Source organism: Egretta garzetta, unplaced genomic scaffold (assembly GCF_000687185.1).
Source record: "Egretta garzetta isolate BGI_Z169 unplaced genomic scaffold, ASM68718v1 scaffold340, whole genome shotgun sequence".
Lineage (NCBI taxonomy): Eukaryota > Metazoa > Chordata > Aves > Pelecaniformes > Ardeidae > Egretta > Egretta garzetta.
In genome coordinates, this window is record NW_009258377.1 from 2506644 (window position 1) to 2511953 (window position 5310).

Consider the following 5310-nt stretch of genomic DNA (forward strand, 5'->3'; position numbering starts at 1 on the left):
TTAGAGTGAACTCTACCATAAATGAGCATGAAGCTGCTTTTGCAGCTGAGGAATTTAGCCCACCATTAGACCAAGGTATGCTGTAAGAGCACAAGAGGCTCCACGCCGCTCGCACACGGGCCGTGCGCGACAGCCACAGCAGGCTGTAAGGCAGACAGATGCCCAGCATGGGCAAGGGAGTTTCCAGCAGAGGTATCATGAAATTAAGTATGACCCTCATCGCTATCCGGATCACCTCTGGGGGGATCCTCCCAGTGCAAGAGCAGAAGAGGGAGAGCGCACGGGGCCCTTCGCTGCTCCATCTGTGGCCCGGAGACGGCGAGAGAGGAGTTGTGTTTCGGCCATCGCGGGAGCGGGAGGGAGAGAGCTCAGTGCTCGGCCATAAAACACTCCCTGTTGGGCTGCTGGAAATCACAGCAGCCACCGGCACCATTTTAAATTACGTTTCTGAGCTGCCCAAAACACAGGAGTTTCAAGTCACCTCTGCCTGCCCTGCAGCACCAAGCTGTGCCCCTCCGAGGAGCACAGCAGGCAATCCAGCCAAGGCTTTACCCTGTCTGCATGTAATGCGTTGGGCTCTCCTCACAGCTCCAGTCTGCAAAAACAACTTGTTTTGAATGTTGTGCTAAAGTGTGAACACAGCACTCCCCAACTGGGCAATAAAATACTAGCAATGAAAATGTGAGGCTGGAACTGGAGGAAAAGCTCCAAAATTCTGCTGCATGATTGTGAATAATGGGAAAATAGTTGAAGCTCTCACTCCAGATACATTATTTAGACTCTGCTTGTTGTTTTTTCTTAATATGACTGAAGTGATCAAAAATCTCTCGTTTACAATTTTCAGCTAATCCTTCCACATACGCATTAGACACTGCAATCCTTTTCATAGATGGAATCTAATACTTCCTTTGTAATTCATGGATGAGTTTTCCTAATTAAAAAAATGAGGATAAATCACTCCACTCGTGTGGAGTAGTTATTGTCTTAAATAATAATCACTGTGCCTGGATTCCATCACAACGTATTTTGCTACTGAGCACCCTGTTTTCTTCTTACTGTATTGGAAATACCCCTCCCATGGCCTCTGTGGATACGAGCAGCTTTTGTAACGAATACAGATTTTGTACAGCACATTCTACTCACTCTGCAGCACATTCGACTTACTGCAGTTCAGGCCTGAGCTCAGAAATCTGAGTGCACGTTATTCGTGTGCCTGTGAGAGAAGCGTGTAATACAGCATGTATCACCTCAGAACAGCACAAGCTTCTCTGCTTCCTTCTTATCTTATTATTGCAGGTAAACAAATGCACCAAAAATCGTATTTGTTGTATGTTTATACCGAATGCATGTCACACTCTTTATTTCGCTCAGAGAATGTAGGGTGAAACCTCCTCCCCCCTTCGAAAGCTGCATGACATCAGCCACGACACAAGGGACAGTAGCTGCCAGTGCTCTTTCAGTTGAAAACATCTCCTTATCGCCACTAGATCAGCGCACCGGTTTGCCTTCTAAAAAGGTGTAATTTGTTCAAGGGCAAAAATGTTATTAAGACAACCCAACTTTGTCTGAGATGAAAAGTTCAGCCTTCCAGTTCTTCACCCAAGGTTGTCTTCAGCAGCTGTGAGCAGAAATGTCTGCATCACTAATATCTTTCCTATTTCGTCATATCTTAAATGATACACCTAGATGTATAGTAGGGGATATACAGAGAGATGGGAAGCACTGGAACATCTCTGTCCTGTAAAGGTACATTTTGGGCAACACCATACCAACAGTACATTGAGTATCTCTCTGTATTACAGTTCCTCTCTGCTTACATTAGACATAATTTAATAAAGATATTTAAAAAGTATCCATGCACACCTTGTATCTATAGATTAATAACTCATGTCTCTGAATTGCTTTGATGGTAAGTTTGGTATAGGAGAGCTGATCTGCAATGCCCTTCTCAGCTCTGATATCAGTTCTATATGTCCCCATTAAAAATTAAGCCCATTTAGACTGAGCTAAATGGAACCCGAGCGTTCGGGCTTAAGAAATACTGTGACCTTTTGCACTGAGCTGAAGAAAATAATCGACGTGCTGTTTTACATTTCTTATTCCCCATTTCAATTCTATCAAAAAGGCTCTGTGTTGCGAGAAGGGTTGCTTGGGGTGCTAACAGCTTGTTTATTTCATATTTCCATAAATCCATCTTCACTTAATGGCTTTGTAGCAGCTCGCTTAGCACGACGAGTATAGTTTGGAAAGGAAAGCTGGTCCGGCAGTAAAGATACTGATGTGAAATCCAAGAGAGATCTAGTTTCTAACTCGGCTGCCCACTTTTGGCAAGACTTTGTAAAGTCATTCAAATTGTGTTCTCAGTCAGTAAAATGAGGATGATTTCATCTTGGCTTCACCTTGGTCTAGCTTAAGCCGGGGAGTCTGGACACACCGTAGGACAACAGGGCGCTTGGGGCTGCAGGCACTACCGTAATACGTTTCTTTTCTTTTGGCTGGTGGATTTTCCTGACAGATAAAAAGCAGTTGGTGTCTGTGATGATTCGGGATTATATAAATGCCAAAGTTTTTACCAACACCAGGACATTATCACTATAAAGTTAGCGGGGAGCAACAAGTTATCATCTTTACTTCTGTGAAAAGTGTTCTTTTTCTTTTTATGCCTCCCTATTTCTTTGTTTCTCAGTCCTCCATTGCTGAGGAAGTATTCTCCTCCGCTCCTACAGTGAGTAATTTTTCTCGTGTAGTTTTTGCTTTGTCAAAATTTTCCAAATTCTCCCATTTTCATCCTCTCTCTGCAAAGAATACTTTCCCCATACAAAACTCAACTCAGGCTGGGAATTAGAGAGCTTTCAACTGCTGACAGTGGGAAAAGTGAGCTCTTCAAGAAATATTTTCTTAATTACTCCTTCCTTGTATTACTACGCATTCTCAGTGAATATTAGCATCTTTCAGGAGGAAGGAGAGGACTGTCTTGCAGCAGGCGCTGTTACACCTAGTGGGAATAGGGTAAAACCAGAGTCTGGCTGGGACCTTCTTCCCACCCCCACCCTGCCAGGCCCTGGGGACCCTCATACAGCCTCCGTAAGGATGCAGGGTGAGGACCAGCAATAGAGGGGAATCAGCCAAAGACTCAAAACGACAGAGGGTATGAAGAAGGAGATGAACCAAAGAGTCAGGGATAACTGTAGCACTTAAAACAGCCGCAGCTGGATTTCTTCTGCCCGGTGCTGGCTGTGCACAGATCTTCTCTCTCTTATGTTGTCCTTGCACCTGTTCATTTCACACCCAATCTCTTTCCATCTTTTCCATCTTCCCTGGTGCCTCACCAGCAGCCATAAGACTTATCCTCTGAAAAATAACCCTCCCCATTATTCCTTTTTGACACAGAATTTACATGCCTTTTATTTGGTCCTTTAATATATATGGTCCTTTAATACTCTCACTTCATCCTTTGTCTTTTCCTGTTAAGAGTCTGTATCTTACCTACAGGGACTATCTGCACCCCTGTACACAGTGAGATCCTGACACTGCCTGGGTTTTCATCACGACCAGATTAAACACAGTAAGTGCCATTAAATGGAGATATTGAAGGACATGGCAGGCTGAGTGGCTGAGTGGGCAGGCTGAGCCTGGACGCTCATGCACAGAACGATGAAAGCAGGAGTCAGTCAGCCCAGGGACGTGAGATGTTACGCTGCAGGAGGCTACTGGGCTATCTGTCCCATCACACCATGATGACTATTAAAAGCGCAAGCCAATAAATGATGGCAGAGCTGAGGGTCAGTAACTGACCCAGAGGACTAATCTGATGATGTCCATCTGAAAAAGCTCGGCTTGTAGAGAGCATCCTTACAGCCAAAGAGGCACCAAGTGTAGCACCTCTGGAGTTAGTCAGTGCTTCCCTAACCATCTTAGGAACAACAGATCCCTCACATGCTAACATAAATGTACCCACTGGGATGATTTTTTAAAATGTCTACCTCTTCTCTGGAGGGTTCACTTACAAAGTTGGCTGATATTGCTATGTAAGCAGAGAGCCTGATTCTCTTCTTGCGTACACTGATTATACCCAAGAGCTATGTCTTTGGCTTGAATGGATGTATCTCTGACAAACCAGACATTCGTTTGAGCGTCCTTAACGTGAGTCAGATAGCTGATGTAAAGACTAACAGGTGGCAGAAAGTGCAATTTCCATACAAAAATAGTACTGGATTTTGTGTTAATTCTGAAGGATAAAGACCTGGCTGTATCTCAGTTACCAGACGAGATGTACTGAAGCATTAGGGAAGGCAAATGAGATCTGCGGAGGTATAAATTGAGGTGTCTTCCTCCTCCAGGGGAGATAATTATGCATTAACGCCCTAATGAAATTTCAACCGGCATATTGTGTACTGTTCCCATCACTCATGACCAGAAATGATGAACTCCAAGTATAGCAAATGCAGAGAAGAGCATTTACACGAAAAGGCCCCGTCTCAAGCCAGAAAGCTGAAGAGCCCAGCTTGGTCGCTTCAGCAAAATGAGGAATAGGGGGGGAAATAATCCCCACCCAGAAATATACCAGGAAGGGGGAAAATGCTCATTAAACTGAAGGATGATGCTGAAAAAGGGGTTGGGGACCTTTAAAGGTCCCTTCCAACCCAAACCATTCTATGATTCTATGAAAGAAGAACAAATAAATATAAACCAGCTAAAAATAATGTGGGGCTGGAAATAGAAGGTGACAGTCAAAAGAAATGTAGCTCAGCACGGCTGGGGCAGAGCCCTCTGCAAACAAGAGGTGTCAGGGATCAGCGTCACCGCTCTACGCCACATCCCCAGGATGCCAAAGGCAGCAGAGCCGTGAGCTGCCCCAGCTGCTGGCAGTGAGAACCTCACCGGAGCACTTGGGGTTTCGCCTCTGTCTGGTTCCTTCCTACCTGCGCTTTCCTGGTCACCAACACTGCGGAAATAAGCCAACCCCATCCATACTTGTGAAATTCCAGTATTTTCCAAGCAAAAAAACCTTGTCTCTAGTCACTCTAGTACAACCTGCTCCCCCGAATCACAGCGTTTCGCACCTGCAGCCCAGGGAGGGAGGCAGAAGGCACACAGCCCCCATCTTCAGCACCGGCGGCTTGGGGGTTTGGCAGGGTGGCAGAGAGAGAGGGGGACCAAAAAAAAACCCACCACCAAAAGACCAAAACCCCAAACCAAAGACCCCCAAACCCAGCCCCGGGGCGCCTCCGTGACTCACGCCGATGTCTCATCCCCGCCCGCCCCCGGTGAAAACTTCCCCCGGTAACTTTCCCGGTGCCGGTGCCCGCT